Below are 24,408 nucleotides of genomic sequence, written 5' to 3'. Positions count from 1 at the left end.
TAATCTAACACAGGAGGCAAAAACTCTCATCTTCTTTCTATCACTTTCTTAATGTGCCATCTCAGCAAGATCTGCTCCTGTAAGCTTCTATTTATTTAAGAATATATCCTCCCTTTTGTTAACAAAAGAGAAATCTGTACCCAAATGCCCTAAAAACAATAAAACAAATTACAAGACAGCTAAAGAAGCGCTGAACTTTTTAAAAAGGTAATTGAAATTTGAGGGGTTTACTTGTATACTTCTATGAAAGATAGTTGAGATAATGTAAGCAGCAGTAACTAGATGAGATAAACATGGTCATTTCCCAAAATTAGAAACTTTCACTGTACAAACACTCCATGCAGAGAAATTACGGAACACACACACTTCCTATCATCTCCACTTCCTATCTTCTCTCTAGATCTCAGCCAAGCCACCCCAGCTGATGGGATCTGTTGGGCTGAATGGAAAAACCAACACCTCCTCCTTTTCATCAGGACCTTTTTTCATCAGGAAAATGAAAGGAAGGATACATTTTGCATTTTGTTGGTTTTGTTTATCATCTCAGGTTAATTTGGTTAATATCATCTCAGTCTAATTTTTGTGAGTATTTAATTCAATCTATCTAATTACTGTTGTTGGGTGAGTTATATTAGTGAGAAGTATCTAATAACAAAAATTCTCAAAGTTTTAAAGTGACTCTAGACTGAAGACAGACTGCCATTCACCTATGAGAGCCCATCTATATGCTCCACAATTTCAGTCTTCAATCTATTAATTGAACCTGCTTTTCCTCAGAAAAGGAATTTTTCTTTTTCTTTGTGAGTAGAATCACAACTATCACTCTCTTTCATTTCTATTGCAAATTCACCATTTTGTAGTTACATAAGAGTTAATAGATTTTTGCAGGCCAGCCAAAGTTCTTAATCACCATTTATAACATTTTCCCCCCACTGTGGTAAAATGCACTTCAAGTGCCAAATAACTGACTTAGAAATGAATTTTTGGAACACAACCTGTTTCATAACTTTGAAAACTTCTTGTAATGAAGTAGGAACTAATGGATAGTAAAGAATAATTATAACTCTCACTTTGGCTTGTATTTGAAGCAAGGCACATGAGCTTTTTATGATTCAGTTTCTTTAATCATGAAATGAAAACAATCCAATTGATTTTATAAATAACTTGAGAATTATAAGTGAAAAATAATGAAAAGCAAAAACAGAAAAAAATATTGTTCTAAGAAATGTGTATGCATTAAATTCAGTGGTTACATTTGTGTAGGATATCCAGGTGGCCAGGAAAACAGCAAAGTTTTAACTTAAGTCAAGAGCTGACCTGAAGGCAACACAGAACATGATATTATTTCTTTAGAACTGAGACAAATGAGAAAAAAATTCAACCTGAGCTTGGGATAGAGAGAATTAAGAGGAAAAGAGGAAATAGAGGAATAGTCAACATAATAAAAATGAACTTTTGTGATAAATACAATGCCATATGATTATAAATGCAGTGATGATAGTATTTATAGCCAAGGTTTAAAATGATAATATTTTGGATCAAGTATAACTTACTTTATTTTTTTTTTAAGTATAACTTACTTTAAAAAACAGGTTTGAAGTCACCTGCTTTCCCCTAGGCCACAACGCATGGTGGCTGCCAAAAGAAAGCTATTCTTGAGGCACTGGCTTGAGGTGTGAGATGGGGCCCCATGGCCAGCTATTTTGGTATATTTTCTGTTGTTCTTATATAATATGCCAATATCAATACACTCAAAGCCACTAATCTCACACCCTCTATTTCACCTTTTCTACCAGCATTTTAATGTGCAGAGTATTCTGGCAGTTTTGGGGGCTATAAGACCTTTGACCAAGGTCTTGATTACATTTTATAATTTAGAAATTTTTCTTTGTACCTTATTTTAGTTATTCAAATGTATGTCAAGATAACAGTCAATGTCCATCTCAAAAGATTTGTATGAGAATGTAAAAATATCCCAGAAGTCACAAAGGGCTATATATTTATAACAGAAGAATTATCATTATCACTTGAGTGAGTGAAGAGAATATAAAAAGATACAGACTGGTGCTTTCTAGGTTGAAAACCAAAATTCTAGCTTAGAAGTAATGGCCTGGATGGGTCTGAGTTTGGATGTTGATTCTAGTACTTACAAATTTTGAGAATCTGGGTAAGGGTATTTGTACACTTACAGTCTTGATTCTTCTTAGAGTTGAGTTTGTTTGAAATGCAAAGTGATACAATCTTTTATGATAGCAACATGGCACTACTTAACAAAATTTTAAAAACCCCATCTTTTAGCCTATAATTCTACTAGGAATTTATTTTGGAGGTATACATGAACAATGTATATATCCATACATTGGGTATACTGCACACACATACACACAAACACACACACACACACACAAAGAATGAGCTAGATTTAGATATACTGTTACAGAAAGAAGTCCAAAGTACATCTTTATGTATAAATAAAACCTAACAGCAGAGCAATCTATATGGTATAAGTCCATTTCATTAAGAAAGGGATGGGAATGAGAAGAGACACATATAAAAGGTTAGGATATACATAATATCTAGAAGGACATAAGGAAATGCTAAAAGTTGGATTGGGATATTTGGAAAGGCAGAAAAGAATTTCACATTTTATTTTTTGTACTGTTGTAATTTTTTACTATAAATGTGTCTTATTTATAGTAGTAATTCATTAATAAAACAACCTTTAAAGACCCTAGTACAGTGACTGACAATGAACAAAAGATAATTATTAAAATGCAAAAATAGAAACAAACTTACTTTACCCTAAAGGATACTAAATGTCAATTCACTATACACATTTTAAAGTTGTTTATCTTTTAATATGTATGTTCTTACAATAGTATCCTACACAATATATCAAATATATGAATAAAGCTGGACGTGAAAACATCTAAGGAGAAAGAAAAGAAAAATGCAAACTACTGAGAAAAAGATTTCAATACATTGTACACCTTATCTCACAGCTTCCAAATTTTTGGAAACAGGGAAGATTATTTGTTGGATCCAAACTATGAACCACAAGTACTATGACTAGATCTGTAAACATTAAGGAAACACCACAGAGAAGAAATATAGAGACATTTCAGTCAGTTGAAATATATAAAGAGAAAAGAGATTAGAGTTGATGTGACTGGAAGTTTCAGACAATTACATACTACTCTGCTTCTGAACTCAGGAAACTCACACTACAAAACATAAGGAAGTAACTTGTTTCAAAGACAAAAAGTAGCATCTCTTTGAAAATGCTCTTATAATCATGGTAAAGCCTGTTTGAAATATGGAAATTTTATTTGTTTACATATTATGTTAATGAAACATAATTTACCCAAAGGACACAATCAAACTATTTAGGTGACTCCCAAAGTACAAACACATCTAAAAGCATTATGAAACTTCATCGTAACTATGTGAAATTGGAAGTCAGAACTGCTATTGTGGCCAGAAAACTGTCAAGTTAAAATCTAAATGTAATGGTAAAGAGAGAATACACAGGCCTGTTCCAATTACCACAGCAACTCCTTAGCAAAGTCATCACTATCTTTAATAAACACAGGGCTCACGTAGCCCAGAGGAACATATCTTCATCCCTAGGAACAGTTACAATTGCACACCTCCTTGGTTTTGCCAAAGCACTTCCATACATGATCTCACTTGAGCTGATCCTCCCTAATAGCCCTCAGAAAAACAGGTGTGACAGGCACTACCACTCCATTTGGCAAAAGAAAACCTGAGACACAGTGTCAAATGGTAAGGATAGGAAGCCTGATGCCAAGGTTTTGAGGACTTTCTGCTACATTACATTTCATAAGCTCAGATGCTGTATTGTAAAATAACCCTTTGCTTCATAAGATTCATAATACCTGAAAGCACTGAATAATAAATGGCAGTACTGGATTACCAGCAAGATCCCATGTTGTACCCAATCATCTTCAGAAGAGTGATGGTCACTATGGGAGTTTCACTAGGTAAAATACAGAACAGTAACCCAGTGCTTCTCAAACATAAAACCTGGATGTCTTTAAAATGCAGTCTGATACAGTCCATCTGGAGTGGGCCAACAGACTTCCAACAACATGCCCACACTACTGATCCTGGAACACATTTTGCTGAGGAAGGCAAAACCACAAACTAGGTGGGAAGGCTACAGGAGAAGCAGGGCTAATTAATAGCAAAATGATACACAATTAAAGCAGAATGGATCAATCACGTGGGGAGATGATAACAGTGACAAAGGTCCATTATTCTGATTAAGGCAAAGAAGCATAACAAATTTTAACAACTGAGGTTCTAGTTGATAACTGAATTTAAACTAAGTTTATCTCATTATTCCTGAACTGTTGTGAGTATAGCAATAATAAATGATCAGATTTTAATCTTTGTAGTTTAACTCATATATGGATTGAAGTATCTTGCTCAATTAGTGAAATGATTTTTTTCTCTGAAGTGGTACTAAGTTTTAGAAGATGGGTACCTGAAGTCTTGTTTCAACCAGTTCTAAAGGCATTCTGGTTATTACCTACATCCAATTTTACCTGTTTTTAGATGAAATGGTTCCTCTATAATAGCTTGATGTCTATCTTAAAATGGTAGCCTCATTTCTGATCACGTACCAACCTGGTCTATTGAAATTTTGTGCTATGGCCAGAAAATAGCTTCTCTAAACGCACCAGAGAAATTGACCAAAAAAGGGGAGTATTTTAAGCATCTTTTTTCAGTAAGACTATTAATGTTGGAGTGATAGAAAGGTATGAGCCAGATTTTGTGTCTAGGAATATTTTTCCCTTTAGAGGGCTATTGAAATTTTTTCACCTCACTATGTCACTTTCCTCACATTAACTCTTTGGGGATACTATTAAACTTCTTATAGAAAAACGTGAGGGTGGGCCTCCCCTGGTGGCGCAGGCAATTAAGCGCAGCACTGTGAAGCTGTCCGCAGCCTCTGCAGCGACGGTTCCATCCCACATGGCGCAGCAGACCTCTCCTATGACGCCCGCTTTTCCTCTCAGCAGTATATTTTGTCAGTCTGCCTGTTCTGCTCCCTGCTCTGTCTCTGGTGAATCCTCTCACCCTCCCGCGAATCTGGCCTGTGCCCCAGTTCTTGTATAAATAAATAAATCTTTAAAAAAAAAAGTGAGGGTCAAAAATATTAAAGTATAACTAACTCAAATCACACAACTGAATTCAATCTCAGACCAGTAAGAAATCTAAAAGTAAGACTTTCCTACTACCTCAAGATGCTTCTAGGACAATGCCAAGTTCAACTAGCTTTCATAGGACCACTAAAGATTACCGATATAAAATTCACTCTTTAGGTCCATATGAAAAATAGCTTCCAAACTCACTATTTCCCAAGACAGTTTCAAAATTTAGCATTCAAGAGTGTCAGAGACATATTTTGTTTAATTAAGAAGAAATATCATCCATCTATGTATCATGTTATACAAGTCTGAAAGGCAGGCCAGTGAGTTGATCTTTGTTGTCATGCAGCACTTGGATGACTTCAAATAATGTAATTGTGACCTGACAGCAAAAGCTGCAACTTTAATAAAATAATCATTCACTTTTAAGGAACTAGAAAGAATAGTATTCTATAAAGAAATACAATCTCCATTTCTGAGACAAATCAAATTCTCTTTTGAGTTCATGAAGTTTCTGACATTAAATTCTCCTTCAATAAGGATACATAAAGTTATTCCTCCCTTATACATAAGTTGCAATAAATTGAAAGTCATTTTCTCAAAGAAACAATGTTACATATTTAAGGATGTATATTCCTAGACATACATTGTATAAGCAACTTGGCATCAGTATGTTTCCCACCACAATATGAAAGTGCAAACTGATAAATTCTAGGAAATCTGAAAATGACAGGTTACTCATCTTATTCAATGAAAACTTATTTTCGTTGAATAAGTAAAAAAAAGGAGAAAGCTTACTTTCTGTCCATCAAATTTATATTATCAAGAAACTTACGGTAACAAGCACCACCTTTGAAAATGAAATATACCTAATATTTTTATATAAGCTCTTAAATATGATTATATGTCTAATATGTTGATAAAGTCATCAAAAAATGATAAATATTACATGTTGCAGTTTTACAAAAACCATTCATGGTATTTACAAAGAGCTTAGTGATACAGAAGAAAAATTAAAATTACCAGATAAAGCCCCCCCCATCCCTGATGTATTTAGATTATCTTTACTTCTTTCTTTGATTGAATGCAAACCACTTTCCTCTACAGTACTCCCCCCCCATCCCTGATGTATTTAGATTATCTTTACTTCTTTCTTTGATTGAATGCAAACCACTTTCCTCTACAGTACTCCTGTAGTAATGGTGGAGGGACAAGTGTATAGTGAAGGGGAAGCCTTAATAAGATACTAGTTTAAGAGATAACAATGCTGAGTTCATGTGGAACAATGCTATGGAAATGTGAAACAAAGCCTCAGTTACTTAGGAGTCATCTGAATAAAGTTTAGAATATAGCCAATTTGGATAATGAGTTTATTTAACCGTCAAGAAAAAGTATACTTGCAAACCACCCCCCTATCAATATCCAGAATGAAGCTCCAAGTCCCTCTATCAGAGATCATGTTCCCTAAAGTTTCATGCCAGCAAAAAAAGGAGAGAAAGAAAATAAAAAGATTTCTGACTGTATTTCAAGCATCTTCAGTTTTCCAATTGTGGGGTCAGGCAGCCTGCAGATATGGAAACATCTAGTCCCAGGTCCCTGACAAATGAGAATTATAAGATGTTTTGCCAATCATGGGCCCCTCGAGTTGCGAAAGGTCCATCTTGGAGCTATAAGGTTTGTTCTGAAACTATTTTGCCTCAACGAAGATCACAAAATAGGCAACTTTATAATTAAGCAATATGTCTGTATCCATATAACTCTTCCCAGTAAACAGGATCATATTAACAAGCTTAACTAATGTTGTTGAACAGATCACAAGCATGTCTAAAGACACCATGAATGTTTAATACTTTACACATCTCAAAACCTCAAAACATAGCAGTTCCAAGGGAAAAAACCATCACCGAGATAAATCAAGCCAAGAAAGTTTTACTCCCACATATTGTGAAGCAAAAGAATGTGAGGGAATTTTTAAAATGTCTTTCATAAAGCAAAAAAAAAAAAAAAAAAAAAAAAAAGATCAATCCACCATAAAAGACTGGAAAGTTGTTTGATATAGATGGGTTTTTTTAATAGTACATTTAGAATTATCTAAGCTTTTCCAACAAATGCTAAGTATTTGATACCAGATTCCACTCCCTGCTGTTTTGTAAAGTTTGAGAAGTAGCAAATCAAATTTCCTAGAGTAACTCCCCAAATGGATTCTTCCTGGTAAAGTGCAGCAAATAATGTCTCAAGGGTATTCTTTAGACTGCTGAGCAACTTGGGAAACATTCTTCAAGGTATTTGTATGAAACACAAAGACATCCTTTTACTTAAGGGACTGAGATTTACTTTAAGCTAAGGAAAACATCAAATTCATAAAGACTTTTTTCTTATTTGAATTGGATCAGTAAATTAACTCTGAATTAACTACAACTTTCATAAATCTTTATTTCTTACTTAAATTATCATTATAGATAGTCATGAATTCTGCTATTTGTTTTGTACTGTAGATATTAGATGAACTGAAATTATATCTACTGTGTTAGGATTTTTGTTTATTCATAAAGGGAATTAAGTCATATCTTCCAGTGAAACAAGTAAATGTCCTTACTTAGCAAGCATATGATAAGCACCTACTGTATATCTTGTGAATATTTTTCTTGTGAGCTAAATATTGTCTCGCTAAAATGATACAAGTATAGAAATTAAGATGGAGAGAACAAATGGCCATCCTCTTTGCTCAATTAAGTCTTATTTTTCTAATTTACTTTAGTTTTTTTCTATTTTTTTCAAAAAAACTGGCTAAGCAGCTCATTTGTCTTGTGCCTAAACAGCTTTATATCCTATGTTAACAGCTTTATATCCTATGTTAAGAGGTGATCAGAAAACACTACAATTTTTGAATAACAGGAAATGTCAGATGGTCAATATATCAAGGCTGCCCATCACCCATACTCAGTTATAAAAGAGTTATAAGAATCATACAGAGTGCTCAAATGCCATCACAGAAATGCAGTTGGGATGGAAGGTAGAGAACTGGTACACAGCAAACAATGACAAACAGATTTCTCAACAGCTATCAAAAAGGCTTGATTGCTACAAAGACAACTGGGATTAGATTAAAATGTTAGGTGAATCAATTTTATAATACATATCATTTCCCAGATGAGGCAAAGTTAACATGTGTTTTCTAAACTGTTTTGTAAGTCAACCATTTGTAAGTCAATCATTTCAGATACTTAATCATTACACATTTTCAAAATACAAATAGTTCATGTTCACAATAGTTCTATAATTCAAGTCTACTATGTAAACTAGATACAGCATGGAAAAATATATAAAAATTGTTCTGCCTTATTTTTGTCTACTGAAATAAAGTTACAAATGAAATATAAGCATATAAAATACTCTAATATTGAAGATTTGAGGCAATGAAATCATTCAGATAAAAGATGAAAATTTTAAATTAAACAATACCAAAATACTACTTTAACATTTTTAGAAAGGAGAAATGTGTCAGTAGACATTAAAACCATGGGAATAGTAGACCCAGTGTCTACAAGTGAAGTACTCATTAGTTTAGAGCTTATTTACATAGTTCAGTGACTTCCTAGCCATCAAAGGGGACTGGAATTTTCTTAATTATAAATACTAAGATCTAAAATAACCCTCTTGTAGGTAAAAAAGGACATATTTCTCTTTTTTCTTTCAAAAAAAAATACCTGCAAAGTAGGTCCTTTTTTTTTTTTTTTGCATTCTCACTGAGGAAAGCTCATTTATGGTCAAAGATTTACATGAAATGCCTCTGTTTTTGCAATTTTTTTATCTGCTTAATTTTTAAAATTCATACTTTACTATCAGTCATACAAATATTTCATAGGTTAGGCTGATTTGAATTTTTTCACAAATCATATATAAATCACTCATTCCCATTTTAAACAACCGTAAACACAGCAAATATAATCTGACTTCTCCTGTCGGCAGTAAACCCAATTATTTACTGTAAACCCATTATTTAATGCTACCATTAAAATGCTTACAATACATGAGACAGTAAACTTAAATACAACTGGAAGGTGTATTACCAAGTTTGTGTATTTGAAATGAATATTGATAAGAAACTTGTGGAAGCTTAGTTCTCAAGTGACTATCTTCGCTAAACTTTCACTTGCATAGATTGGAAAGTACTAATACCTAACTGTTTTCTTAAATATTTAATTCACAGAAGCGATTAGAGTGATTCCTATTCTTCTGTATCTATTTTTCTGCCAACTGGTAACGATAAAAGTCCTTACTTTTCCAAATTCTCTGACTTAGCTGGTAGCTACAGAATTTCAAGACAAGAAACAACTGAGTAGCTTTAAATATGAGGGTTCCTTCCAGCTTCATACAGAAAGCACATTTTAATAAACCTAAGAAGCAGCTTACATTACCTACTAATTTAGAGTATAATTCAAATAAACTTCAGAAGATTTTGGTGCATCAAAAGGCTGTTCAAAGTTTACGTTGAAAAAAAAAAAAAACACAAAAACCTGTAAACTGGAATTTTAAGCGCGATTCCAGAAGCCCAGAACAAAGTCCACTTTTTAAATAAGTTTTCCCCAAATAACAAATTTCACACATACAGAATCAAAAGTTAATTGTATTACCTTTATGTTCAAAGAAGAAACTCCCCTGGCTCGGTTTGGTCCGCAAATGACTGCAGTAGCAGCAGCCGAGAGGGGCGTCAGTAACACAGCACAGGGAAAGCACACAGCCAGAGTGGTGAGTAAGCAGGAGCTGCCCCAGAGGGGCCAGGACCGCTGAATGACAAGCACATGCAGATTGCTGCGAATTAGGCATGTTAGGGGCTGGAATTTTCAGTGTTTGCTCTCCTATAGGACAGGAGAGTTTTTCTCCTACTTAACCCCTAGGGGCAAGGTCTTAATAATGGTAACAGCTGGCATACAGAGGGGTTTGATTTGAGCACAAGGTCAGCAAGCCAGGATATGAAGGTGACATGTAATTTCTAGCCTTTTCCTGCATCTACAGGGAAATTGCACCACAGACTGTTTTTCGTTATAACTTCCTTTGATCTTTTGGATTTAAAGCTACTTAGTAGATTAAAGCCATGTTAGCTGATATTACTTGCTTGCTTAGTCTACCTTAAGTGTTACAGATTCAGTTTTCTGACACATAGGGCTACTGCATTTAAACTAACACAAATAAACACCAATCCGTGTTTATTTCCAAGTTTCTGGGGATTCTTATGTCCTTTCACAAATGGCTCTTGAGACCCCTGCTTTAAGAGTGGAAAGTTCATAGTTTTTAAATCTGGAGAAGTCTTCTTTATTAAAGAGGAACATATTATCCACAGTGGTTATTGTTTCTCTTCAATTTTTCTAAACAAAACAGCAATTTGTTAAACGCTTTTTATAAACTTGTATCTCTGATGATGTCAGTAGTTAAAATTCAACTGAAACATAAAAATCTATAAATATATCTACAAACACATGCTTTAAAATTTAAAATGGCATCCAATGGCAAATAAGTGAGCATTTTTTGAAATCAGTTTAATAGTAAAATAAATCCTACTTTTACTAATCAAATTTGGATTAAGAAGAGACTATACATTCAAAGTCAAGTTAGTCATTTTTGAGCAAGTATCACAATGAAAGCAAATTGGAGCAAAAACAAAATAATTATGGGATGCCAAAATTCCTTTCCATCAACTTGGAAATACATCAGCCTTGTATATTCCTCTCATCTGACAGCTTTCATTTCTTAATCTTATGGCTTCTTTTAAAATCTCATTTCCTGTTGAAAACTCTACTGCCAAAATCTACAATTCTTATAAATGAGAAATTTATGACCTTACTTTTCTTCCATAGTCTGACATCTAAGTAATTTGCTCTTCACCCTTATAATAATCTCCAGCCTTCAAGTCCTCATCCATGTCTTTTCTGTTGTTACTTGCTTTGTACCAACTTCATACAGATCTGTGGTTGGCATTTATTGACTTCGCTAGCTTTCCACGATACCAGTCTTCCAAAAGCCTCCTCTAAACTTGCTTTTCTGTTCTTTTTTCCCCCCAAGTTTGGGAATGCTACTGAAAACAGTCACGAGACAGGAAGACAGAGGCCTAAACCAAATGCATATTCTCACCTCTGCAGGGTTCTCAGCTCTGCTGAGATTCATCTCATCTATCTTAGATTCTTCTCTAAAATTCCCACAAGGATTGCTACACATCTTTCATGTTCCTTATCTTAACACTGTAAACACATAATTTCACCTTTTTTAATGGAAAAGAATAAAGCTCTAGTTCCTGCAAATATTATCATCTCTAACCTCAAACTTTTCCTGGAACTCATCCCCTATCTCTTGCAATATCCATCCCTTTCCTAAATTAATTACTTATATGCTAGATCTTTGCTATCCCCAGTAGGATAGCCACTACCCTACATGTGAGTGTTTATGTTTAAATTAATTAAAATTTAATGAAATTACAATGTTAGTGCTCCAGTTGCACTAGCCACATTTCATGTCAAGAGTCACAGGTGGCTCATGTGATTTAGAGCAGACAGAGAATATCTGTGATTGTAGGGAGTTTTACTGGACAGAGACCTGTTTCTCTCCAAGTACATCTTCAATTTTCCTCTTTGCCAGCTCCCTCTTATTTATATAAAAAACTGTCTAGTTTTACCTCAGTCTAAAAATACAATCCTTTTGTCCTGCTAGTGTCCAGGACAATAATCTAGCTTTCCTTCCCTTTCATTGACAGAAATATCAAGCCTGCTTCTTCTCATTGCTGAACTTCCTACAATCTTACCCACTATCTAATAAAACTGTTCCTTCAAAAATGAAGTTCAATGGTCCTTTCTTGTTTTCTTTACATTTCTTCATTTCCCTGCTGGCAATACTCTGAGACCTTGCTCAGTTTCCATTATCCCGACATTGCCTATCTCTTTAATAGCTCTATTCCATTATCTTGGAAAGCCCTTTGTTCTCTTATTCAAAATCTTAGGCAGCATCCTAGGCTTTTTTCTTTTGTCCCTTCTGCTCTATGTTTCCTACTGATGTCAGTAATACTCAACTTCTTTTCAAAGTTTCATTTTTTGCAGATTTTGCTATCTAAGGGCATGCCAACATATATGCTCTGCCAGCCACTCAATCTCAGTATTGTCTAAAATAAAAATTATCTTAGCATCATCTTCAAATAACTATATTTTCCTAGTTCTATTTATTTTCTCAGTCACTTAAGTCAAAACTTTTCAGTTAAGTTACTGAACTCCCTGCCCTATCTGTGCTGCACTCTGGCTAGGATGAGAATCCTCTCTGACATTCACACTGCCATTGACCCTTGCTGATTGTTCTTAAATGTCACATATACATACCCACCCTTATCTTTCCATTCCCTTTCCCATTTTCTTAAACTACATCTTAACAGACATGACCTAGTAAATGGTCAATAGTCTCCTACATTTCCAATCTAAGCAATCTAGAGCTGCCAGATTGATCAGCATAAGATACAGATCTTATCAAATTGCTCCCAGTCTAGAAAACACTAATGGTTATTCTGCATCTATCAAGTAAAGTTTAAACACTGTAGCTGACAAGCAACAACCTCCATTATCTGAGCTCTTCCCTTTCTACTCGGTGCCCTTGGCAAACAGGACTTGCTTTACTCTGAACAAACTTGTACATACACGCCCAGTGCTTACGATATCCCTTCCACTTGCAATAGTTTTTATTCCCATTTCCAAAATTGTTAAAATCCCACTCAAATGTCATGTCTTCCATGAAAACTTCCCTGATGACCTAAGCCAGAAATTCTCTCATCCTTCTCTATTTATGACCCTGAGAGCTCTCTTATGGCACTTAGCATGTATTGGTTTTTTTAAACAAGGTCTTCTATATAGCTCTTTTGCCTTCTTAATCTATGCTTAATGGCACAAGTTCGATTATTATCATCATAATGCACCTCAGAAAGAGCTAGTACATGGCAGGTTCTTCAAAAATATTTATTGAAAAAATAAGTTTACAAATTTGTATCATTGTACATGTCCTTAATAAAATAAAGTATAGCTTTAGAATGTAGTCTGCAAAATAAAATTCAGTACACACAAAAAATGTTTTTTATTTATATGAGTCTCACTGTAGAGAGGGCAGTAACTGGCTTTTCATAATTTTCTCCAAACTAGTAGAGTCATTCCCAAAGTTAACATATAAGTTTTTTCTTGGACAGTTTTTAAACTTTGTCTTGTTTCTGAAGTAAATTTTTCCCTGGCATTAGAAGAAATATTTTTAAACATGAAAATAAATAGGAGTTACCCCCATAGCAAGTCATTTAACAGAAAATAGACTTTCTGCTTAATTGCAATATGATATCTGTAATAAAGTATCTTGGAAACAAGTGAATCTGGGGAATCTCAGTTTTTATTCATTTCATCCTTTGCTTGATTTGATTACAAACTAAGAAACATTTTATCAGTAATCCAGAAATCATTCTGGTCATCCAGAATGCAATTTACTTCTAAATCTATACCCTACCAAAAATATTAATGGAGATCAATAGCTGTGGTACATATTTTAAAACAAAAAGCATAGAGATTAGTAACTTTCAAGAGAAAAGGTAGATTTCTTCTATGAAGAAAAAAAAATCTGATTATGCAATACTAAAATGTAGACAAAAATATGAACCCTCCTTAATCTAACAAAATAAAATCACTATTAAAAAAAACAACTTCTAAATGTGAATACTAACTCCAGTGATATTATTAAGAGATTCCACACTGTGATTCTGGTGAGCATTTTACTTTACATGAGCAGAATGAACAGACATGAGAGCCTTTCTCCTATACAAATCATAAAGAATGTGGCATGTTCTGAGGGGTGGGGGCTCTGATTTGATAATACTATATCAAAAACTAGCTGGATCATGTCAGCCATAAAAAAACAACTAGACTATACATCACTTGTGAATACAATCTTGCGATACAGGATGATTTAAAGGCAAAGCATATGTACCCCTGTGGGTCCTGGAGAGTTTCCAAAATACTTTTGGTTTGCAATATAGGATTGCAAAATAAGATATTTGATTTTTATAATAGATGCTCCTGGCATGAGGTATATACTACTAGGAGGAAGACAACTCTGTCTTAACTGTAATATAACAAGAACATTATTTTAATGGTTTCAGTTACATTGTCACCAAACTTTAAATGAACCTAAATGAATGTGGTATGCTCATGTTAAGAGGGATTGCGACTAATAAATTGAAATTCTCTGCAAATCAGGCTTCTGACATTTATGGAGAGGGTTACACTTACTTTCCTTATGTCTTAAAATAAAAATATACGTAAGTTAATTTTCCAAAAGTCAAACTTTATGGGAGAATATATGTGTCACTAGCATACAAACACCTGCCACTACTGCTAAAGGTTTGGATTAAGCAACACTATGACACATCACATTCTCTGTATAAAGTGAAGTTGTATAAAAGGAACTAAATGAAAATGCTAATCCTATTTTATTTATTTATTTTTTTGGTAATATGTAGTAATATTACTTTTGGCAAGGAAACAACTTTAACATACCAAACTCTAAGATACAAGAAGACATTATAAGGTTAGTACTTCACAAAGGTATTGTTTTATATGTTGAAAACATACTCATTAGTTATTCAAAAGTTCAAGCAGTTCTAAATGATGAAACTCATACTGTGTCTAGCTTCAACAAGTTGTTTATATGAAATAAAATTCTGTGAAATGGTGGTAAAACATTAAGAAATAAGGTAGTAACAAACAGAAAAGGAGTATGGATATTTATATCCGAATTAAAGAATGCGAAATATATGCTAAAATATTTTACCTAAGCCTCTTAAAAGTCTTTAAAAATATTCCAGCATAGCAGGGTTGTTAAAACTCAAAACATAGGCCTAGCTGAAAGAATACATTCATAAATGACATACATTAGAAATTGGGAATAGGTCATGGAAGGTAGAAAAGAATCTTAATGTATTTAAAGAAAGCATGTCACTAAGCTAGACAAATGTCACTACAAAAATACTGAAACAAAAATAATCATAGTGGCTGATATGCTCCATGATCAGGCTCCTCAAGGTCATCTTTGGCACATTTACTGCAAACCCAAATGCTGAAGCCCTTAGCAAGTTCATAGCTGGACATTACCATCCCTTTCTGGGCTGTCAACCAGAATGGACTTCCTGGGTATGGACTGGAAATACACTAGCCCCAATGTTAGGAAATACAGACATAACAAGATAGCTGTTCTGGAGCCATGCGAAGCCACTATGTGGATGCTGTTATAGGCTCCTACATTTGAGCATCCTTGAAAGACTCAGAATCCTAAAATGGGGGCTATAAAACCTGGGCAGTCATTTGAAGCATTCTTAACCCTCAGCATTTTAATAAAAGTAAATCCACAATTTTTCTTGTTAACCTTTTCCAGGTATTCAAATATCCTAAAATACCAAAACTTTTTGACAAAAATATGTAGGGGAGGAGGTGGAATTTAAAGTTACTTTAAATATTTCTATTTCTTTCTAACAAAATTCACAGCCTAACCATCTAGTGAAAATTACCAGGACAAATATTTAACAAACATGGGTTCAAACACTGCATTTGTAAATAAATACCAAAGGAGATGAGCATTCAGTTACTTGATTATAAAGCAACAAGAACAACAAAATAATTATACACAATTATTGGTAGCAGGAAAATACTTTATTTATTATGTATTGTATCAGAGTTCCAGGTTATGTTAACAACAGGAAGACAACTCTTGCCTTAAATAGTAAAGAGATATTTATCCCAAGATATAAGGAATAGCCAGTGTTTACACTTTGTAAAGTTCTGTCATTGCAAGTGCCTTCAGAGAAATGAATAATTAAAAAAAAAAAACTAGCTGGAGAAATGAAAACTATTAAGTTCTTTGTTTTTTCCTAAGTTATGGCATCTGCCGTGTTTTTAGTCACCCGAGTCTGCTTTCCTAGATCTCTTGGTCAGTGACCAAGAATTCCTAAGTATGTACTCTACCAAATATCCTCAAGTCACATTCGCTTACACAGTACACAGTCAACACAGCCAGCACAGACCTCAATCACAGTTAAAGGAAAATTATGCACTCCCCTTGCCATCCCTATGAGATATTAGGCAATGCAGTGTTCATTCCTTCCTCTGCCAAGTGGAATGCTTTAGTAATATGTGTCCACACCCTGCAGGCTTTGCAAGAAGTCCAGCATTAAGGATTGAGTTCAGATCCCCTATGTAAAAAGAAGTAGAATTGTCATAAATCTCTTAAATAACTTCTAAGGCATAACGTTAAAAAGTATTTTCTCCTTAGATGAAAGAAACATAAACTTTTGAAAATGACTACTTTTCCTAATCTCTGATTATATTTGCAACAATGATTATTGTTGATACTGATATACTAACAACAGCATCCAAGGCAACTACAGCTGAGATCAGATTTGAAAAAAAATAGGAATCAATGAAAGAAGTCAGTCTTTACTACTCCAAAGACTAAATTTTATAAGATCTTTCCTATCTCTCTCAACGGGGAGTATTTACAGCTTTTCCTTGCAGCGATAAATAACTGATCCTTTCCAAGGGGGCAAGTATTAAAAAAATGAGGGAAAAGAGGTGAGAAGACTGAAAAAGAAGGTAAGATCCTGAGGACAATGTCCTCTTGTGTCTAAGAGCAAAGCACCATGAAGTCCAAAGAAAACTTAAAGTCAAATTAATAATAGTATACAGACCTCACCAGGTCATCAGAAAAAACATTTCCTGATCCCAAATTCAAAGCATAAACCTAATATCCCATGGATATAATATATTTTGAAATGTAACTAAATTCTTACATATTAATACACACTGGATTTCTGGACTCTGGTACTAAATTTGAAAAGTTTAACTGCATTTGCACATCTTCCTAAAAGAGTATTCAATTTTAAAAAGTTCCTTTTAAAAACTTAAATCCTGGTCCTTTGATCAAAACTAACTTCAGATAGAGGAGCGAGCAATTTTTAACAATCTGAAGATTTTAATGATTTCTTTCAGATCATCTAGCACCAGAGTAAGCAAAACATGTAACAGTATGAGTTATAAAGGTAGACCCTACCCATTTTTTTATTAGAATATGATTTTTTTAAAAAATTTTATTTATTTATTTATACAAGCACTGGGTACAGTCAGAAGCGCGGGAGGGTGAGAGAATTCACCAGAGCCAGAGCTGGGAGCAGAGCTGGCAGAAGGACCGAAGTACATTGCTGAGGGGAGCAGCGGGCGGCAGGAGAGGTCTGCGCGCCATGTGGGACCCTCCTCCAGTGGCTGGGGAGCAGCCGGGGATCGAACCGGCACTGCAGAGTCTGCGGGCAGCTTCGCAACCCAGCGTTCAACCGCTGCGCCACCAGGGAGGACCTAGAATATGATTTTTAAGATAAACTTTTCAAGTAGCAATTTGGGAATAAAACAAACTATCCCCCTTCCATCTGGAATGCACCAATTTACAGAAACAGTGTTTGAATCTCAATTTTTTTTTTTTTAAAGAGGCATGTTTTTTGTTTTTATTTATTTATTTACTTGTTTGTTTGTTTGTTTTGTTTATACATGCACTGGGTACAGTCAGAAGCGCGGGAGGGTGAGAGAATTCACCAGAGCCAGAGCGGGGAGCAGAGCAGGCAGAAGGACCAAAGTACACTGCTGAGGGGAGCAGCGGGCGGCAGGAGAGGTCTGCGCGCCATGTGGGACCCTCCTCCAGTGGCTGGGGAGCAGCCGGGGATTGAACCGGCGCCGCAGAGGCCGCGGGCAGCTTCGCAACCCAGCGCTCAACCGCTGCGCCACCGGGGAGGCCCTGAATCTCAATTTTTATGAAAGTTTTCCCAAAGATAAGTGCTAACAGGTGATTTCTATATTATTTTTCCTCTACTGTTTTGTTAAGTGTTTAATGCCAATACCTTGAAACTATTTGAAGACAAAAAGTTAAATAATGAAAGCAGAGGGAAAAAGGAAGTCTATCAGGGCAAAATCTTATTGCCAAGCAAATAAAAGAAATTTATAATTTAAGTAAGTTTAATATTTTACAAAATAACCACTTTTGCAAACTCTAATTCAGAAGTTCATGTTTTGGATAGTATGAGTCTAATAGTAATATATCCACTCTTTTTTTTTTTTAAGATTTATTCATTTATGCATACAAGAAGTGGGGTACAGACCAGAGGTATGGGGGGGTGAGAGGATTCAACAGAGACAGAGTGGGGAACAGAACAGGCAGACTGACTGAAATACACTGCTGAGGGGAGCAGTGGGCAAGCCAGGAAAAGTCTGCTGTGCCATGTGGGTAGCTTCCTGGCCAGGGATCGAACTCATGCTACAGTGGCTGCGGACAGCTTCATAGATTGTGTCTTCTTTACTAATATATACAACTAATATTTTGATGTAGGAAAACTAATTATCTTAGCCATGAAAAAAATAAACTTACTCCATTAAGTTGTTTACTCTTTAATATTTAAAAAATGATTCCATCTCAATTTTATATTTTTGTTCTAACTGTTTCATCCATAAAACTTCAAAGAGAACACAAGTGATTATCAAGACCCAAGGAGACACGGTAGAGGCAAAACTTTTCACCATGTTGAAATAAATCTTTCTAATGTACTAAGTTCCAATCACTGTATTTTTTACTTTATTCCAAAACTTTAAAGTACAGCTCAAAGTTTTCAAAGCAGTTTTTAAAAACATTCCTGCTATAAAAATCTAGTCAAGTAGGTTGAGACTCCTGCAAATTATCTCATACCCCAGGATCACATCACTGCATATGGCAACGATGCTTCATTCTTGCTCCCACTACATCATATGTCAATACTCAGACATGAAAGCACTTCCCTATCAGTCTGCTATTTTTCTAGCTCACATTCTTTAGTGAAACCTCAAATAACCAAATAAGTTCAACAAAAGTTTACTGAAGCTTATGAATATGGTGTGATTGGCTTTTATTTTCCTGCTCTCTAGTAAGCCCTGAGAATAAAGTTAAAAAGAACAATTTGATTAACACATGAGGCAATGCCCAATAATTAACTTTTAAGAAACTCCTTGCAGAAAGATTTCAATATACGAGGAAACAGCAATTGAAAAGGGGCGGACCAGAAAGGGGAGAGGAAGTGCCAGAAGGCAAATGGGAATGGGAATGTGGGCAATGGAAAACAGCCATAGTGTCAAGATGATAAATTAAAGACATGCACATCAAATAATGGGAAGAAAAAAGCAAGGCAGAAATTAAGGCAATACGAGCAGAAAGTAGGAAACTGAGAAGAGTGGATGAAATAGACCACTGAAACATAGGTAAAGCAGAAGAAAAGTGTTTTATGCTGCAAACTAACATAGAATAGTAATATTGGTTTCTAAAATAATTTAGAGGGGAAAAAAACACAAGTGGAGAAAATCCCAACACTTCTCGCACCTACATGTTATTGCAAAAGTATGATTAAGCACACTTGCACACTGTGATTCTTCTTTAAATTCAAATCTATTTTTTTCTTATAATCCATTAACATCCTCTATAATTCTGGACACAGGAATTTGGTCAAAGCACATGAGTAAAGCTTAAGAAAAGAAGGGGACTGTTGGGAATCCCAGAGACAAGTCAGCCTCCTCTGGCCAATGGATAAGGGTCATATAAATACTGGTTGCTGCCACTGTGCACTCATCCCTTGCTATTCTCTGGAATTGGCAAAGTACCACATCACTCCTACATCAAAATAATCCCTCTCATTTGTAAAAGAGGTTAAAATGCCACCAGATATTGGCAGTTTTCTTTTTAAGCATTCCTTGACTCTTTTTCTACCCATTCTTACACTTGAAGCAGAGTAAATCCAAGTTTTCTCAATCCTTTTGTTACAAAAACACTTTTACCTCCTAGTCAATTCAAGTTAGAAACAACATCAAGCTTTGGTTTGCAGCACTATTTATGATAGCTAAATTATGGAAGTAACCTAAGTGCCCAAGGACAGATGAGTGGATTAAGAAGTGATAGTATATCTACACAATGGAATATACTGCTCAGATATCAAAAAAGATGAACTCTTGCCATTGACAACAACATAGATGGAACTGGAGGGGAATTATGCTAAGCAAAATAAGCCAGACAGTGAAAGACATATACTGGATGGTTTCACTGACATGTGGAATATAGAGAAACAAAACAAAGGGTCAAAGACAAACTAGAAATCTAACTGTAAAATTGAGAATTCAGAGGGAGAGGGAGGAGATGGACAGTGAAGGGGAAGGGACTTTGCTGGACTATGATGGAGGACTACAGGTGCCTTGGCGGTGGGTGTGGTGTGGTAACATACATCTGAAGAGTTAGGAATCTACTCCTCTGAATCATATACAGCGTTATAGCCCAATGTTACCTCAATGAAAAAAAAAAAACTCTCTTATGCTATAATGCTATAATGTTCTTACTTTATACTAATTCTAATCAGTCTTTATGCAGGGATCAACCAAGGAACAAAATAAAACATAGCTTTAACCATAAATTAAAAAAACACATGAATGAGACAGAGTCTTTCAAACTATCTAGACTAATCAACAGGAGAAAAGAAAACACAACTTGAAAAGACAAAATTTTACCCCAAAAATGAAGCCCCTAAATTAATTACTCAAATCTTAATATCTGCTGCTCAGTAATAGAGGCATTTGCATAGAAAACAAGTCAATTAAAAAGGATATCATCCCATTTCTCTCAACACACAAATACCTCTGGACTCACAGAAGTGGTCCATAAGGTTCAACAGAACCACCCCAATCACTCTCTTACCTAAATCCTCAAGTCTGGTGAGATCCTCAAAAGAGTCTTGAACTTCATTTGCAAGTACAACTAAATTTCCTTTTCTCTTTTGAAACTACTCGAGCCAATATACTAGTTTTCTATACCATGTGCTACAGATTTGCAGTGTCTTAAGAGCTGATACTTCTATAGTTGGAGTAATTAAATAAATGCTTTTCTCATGCTCAAAGACAAGAAGTGACTCCTATACCTCTCTGACATATTTAATCAATTTCAGTACTTTCTAATTTTACATACATCTTCCCTCTGGGAGAAATTTTCTTCTTGTTGAGTATATCTTTTAGTATTTCTTCTGAGGAGGTTTTGCAAATGTTAAACATTCTGTTTCTGGTCTCTAAACTATATTTCTATCCTGCTTTCTCCCTTTGGTGCACAGCTTTCACAAATACTATGGTCCCAAGTTGGCAGAGTTGGAAACCTTTAGTGATGGAAATCAGACTGGGGGAAGGGTTCTCCTTACTTTCAATCCTTTCTTTAAGCAATGAGCCTGATTCCACCCTACCCATCTCCTGCTAAGTGGGTTAGGAGTAGTTGAGGAACTTTCTGCTTCTGGCCAAGAGGGTAACAGGCTCAAAGCTCAGTCCTACTTACACCTTTCTATTTCTGCTCATTTTCTGGGCTACTGAGATGTGTGTCTTTATTTTGAGGCTCACATATTATTTTAGTTTTCTCTTTTATTTTCTTTCATGTGGAGGATGGTACTGAAACAAGACCTATGGAGCCATCCCTTCTAGAACTCTCTAGTATCTTTATCTGCACATTATGCCCAGCATGGTACCTATCACAGAATAGGTTTTTGGTAAATAATTTTCACAAGATAAGTATAGGCAAATGTACATATAGAAAAACATTATCAATGGACTCCTGAATCACAGTAGAAGAGAATTAACAAATTCATAAACAATCTTAGTTGTATCCTTGTCTTATTTGCTTTAATTAAAAATAGCCATAATGTTTTTATCAATCACATGCATGTGATAAATTTCCTATGTAATTCATAATGAGCTTGAAACAGGTATAACATTTAGAAAATGAATGAGGTGAAAACTTCGACTGCTTTTGTTCCCTGTAGACAATGTGTTACTGATGACATAATTCTCAAAAGTCTATCTTAAATCAGGAACTGAAATTAGCATGAATCAACTCAAACCATTTAGCCCCCATAATTCTCAGAAGTAACCTTCCCAAGAAGCTTTTCCATAGGAGGTATACAGGAAGGAAAAAAGTGTGTATCCCAAACCACATGTAGTAGCCCCCAGAATATAATACATTTGCATTGATTGGGAGAAAACTATCCTTGATTTTTGAAAAGGCTTCCATTTATATTGCATTGAAATATTCTTGGTGTTGAAAAATTAAATTCATTAGGTTATTGATTTCAAGATAAATAATGCTTATGAATATCCAATTGCTCTTGATTTAATTCTCTATCACACAAGTGCTTTGACTTATAATTTCATCTTATAGAAAAAAAAAACACATCAAATATAAATGTACTGTTCTGGTTGGAGCTAGTTTTTGTTACCTCTATAACATAATATACTGACATTTACTTCACAAATAAGTTTACCTCTGGGCAAACTCAAGTGTCCTACCTGCATAGCTGAAAATCTGAGGTTATTCCACCAAAGTACAAACATCTTTGGGGGAAAAAAAAAAAACTCTATAAATTCAATGAGTAAAATAATTTTTGCATGGTTATACCAATTATTCAAATATTTATATCATTCAGTTTACAGTTGGAAATGACCTTAGTAGTTATCTCTTCTATACAATTCTATTCTCACTGCTGTTACTGATAAGCCTGCTAATATGAGAATCTCCTGGAGAGCCCATTGAAACACAGGTTGTAGGGTCTTTCCCTTCCTCACCTCTCACTAGAAGATTCTGATTCAGTAGTTCTGGGGTGGGGCCTTGGAATGTGCATTTCTAACAAGCTCTCCGATGATGCAGAAGCCCCTGGTAAGAGAACTACATTTTGAGAAGAAGCTCTAGCTTCTTTCCCCTTCACTACCTCCGAAATAGTTAATCAAACTAATTGTCTCAGACCAGACATTCATGTAATAATCTGGATGTCTCAAACTACAGCTAAATCTACTCAGTTTAATATGTTAGCTCCTGTGTTAGATTCCTCATTTATTCGTCATCTTGTCTGACTTACCAAACTTTCACAAGTATTACCACCACAATTCTTCCTCTGATAGAAGTCTCTCCTTATCTATTAATAATGGCCACTATTTTTTGTCAATCTTTATTAATTCATTCATTCACTCAATAAATATGAAGAACTTGCAATAGTCACCTTGCATGGAAAAGACTGACATCAAAGCCTCTATAATTAAACTCAAATCAACTCTGAACACATCTCACTCTACATCCATATTAGAAATTAATTTGTTTAAACGAGTGAAAACTACTGATACTACTCCACTTCCAAGGTACTTCAAACTGGTTTTCCCAGGAGTAGAAATGAATCTACTACAGTAGATTTAGCACTCTACTGTACTCTCTTTCCTGGCCTTCTTATAACTTGTTATCTATTTTAGAAAGTTATTTGTAAAGTTCAACAGATCACTAACAGGTGCTGAAAATTTAGACAACAGGATAAAACCCCTCACTGCCTGCTAAATTTTTCAGATGAAATATTTTTTTATAGGTATCACTATAACAAAATATATTTACTGGTAAAATTTTACTCTTTTAAATCAAATATGTTTTTAATTCTCAAAATCCTAAGAGTACATTTTAAAATTTACTTTGACTCATAATTTTTAAATAATATTTATTCATATTCTAGCACAAAGCTGAATAAAGTCATATAAGTAACCCAAAACTAATAATCTCATGGAATTATTAATGATAAAAGAAGCTTTCACAAGGCCCAATTAAGTGAATTTTATAATTTTATGAAAGCATGACAGAAGAGTACATGTAAGTGCAATAAAGTTTAATGGAAACCCAGTCTGGCATTACATGCAATGAAAGCATAAATTATAAATAAGAACTAGTCTCACAAGAAGTCTGAATTTCCTCAGAAGTAAGCCAACATATACTTATGATCAAATTTATGCATTCAGAGTTTGCGGATAGCTACAGTGATGCTATATATTGTTTGTACAGTCTACATTTGGAAAATGAAGTTATTCTTTAATTAGCCATTTCTAAGCCAGAGTTAATGGTTGTTTGAAAATGAGGCTCATTACATGATTCCCTAAATGTACTTTGTAATAACTAACATTACCACACAGCTGAATAAACATATTTATTCATGACATATTCTTCTACCACAGGTGTGTATTTTCCTTTCTGAACATTACTAAAATGTAACTCAGAATAGCCTTGTTTAAAAATTATATTGAAGGGAAGATATATTGCTTGAATTATTTAACCATTTGTAAAG

General features: G+C 34.6%; 1 protein-coding gene across 6 annotated transcripts in view; it reads right to left on the bottom strand.

Moving 5' to 3' along the window:
* DISP1 (dispatched RND transporter family member 1) overlaps nt 1–24,408 on the bottom strand; it is a 169,269-nt gene that overhangs the window by 60,447 nt on the left and 84,414 nt on the right. The window contains exon 1 of one of the 6 annotated variants that reach the window (XM_054694898.1): nt 9,812–9,964. The exons of the other annotated variants lie outside the window; for them this stretch is intronic. The gene's annotated coding sequence lies outside the window, so the exon portion shown is untranslated. Of the gene's footprint in view, nt 1–9,811; nt 9,965–24,408 lie in introns of those variants that run through there. 6 annotated transcript variants of the gene reach the window in all.

The sequence above is a fragment of the Talpa occidentalis genome, unplaced genomic scaffold, assembly GCF_014898055.3.
Source record: "Talpa occidentalis isolate TD23 unplaced genomic scaffold, MPIMG_talOcc4v2.1 talOcc4.14, whole genome shotgun sequence".
Lineage (NCBI taxonomy): Eukaryota > Metazoa > Chordata > Mammalia > Eulipotyphla > Talpidae > Talpa > Talpa occidentalis.
Note: the sequence above shows the minus strand (reverse complement) of the source record. Positions and strands in the feature narration are given on the sequence as shown.